General features: G+C 38.4%; 1 non-coding gene across 1 annotated transcript; it reads left to right on the forward strand.

The window, feature by feature from the left end:
- The first annotated feature begins 16 nt into the window (after positions 1–16).
- LOC111812156 lies at positions 17–124 on the forward strand. Its single transcript, XR_002817735.1, has one exon. It is a non-coding gene; the product is annotated as a U6 spliceosomal RNA (small nuclear RNA).
- Positions 125–385: the final 261 nt, after the last annotated feature.

Consider the following 385-nt stretch of genomic DNA (forward strand, 5'->3'; position numbering starts at 1 on the left):
AAGAAACGCCTAACAAGTGCTCCCTTCAGCAGCACATATACTAAAATCATAATGATACAGAAAAAGATCAGCACAACCCCTGTGAAAAGATGACATACAAAATGGTATAATGTTCCATATTTCTTAGTAAAGAAAAGAAATGGGAAGGACCTGAGAGGAAAACTAGAAACTACAGAGAAGCTGAAGAAAATGAGAACAACACAGAGACAAGAATGGAGGATTCTTCAAAGCTAACCCTCACTCCTGGAGAGGAGAACCTTTCTCTGCTAATATAAAGTAAATCTAGAGAGAGTCAACCGCTCCAGGAAAAGAAAAACAATAGACTGGACAGGAAGTTCTAGCCCCCAGAAAAGCACATACTTATTGTAACCTGAAAAAAATGGCA

This window comes from Octodon degus, unplaced genomic scaffold (genome assembly GCF_000260255.1).
Source record: "Octodon degus isolate 3935 unplaced genomic scaffold, OctDeg1.0 scaffold00114, whole genome shotgun sequence".
Classification (NCBI taxonomy): Eukaryota; Metazoa; Chordata; class Mammalia; order Rodentia; family Octodontidae; genus Octodon; species Octodon degus.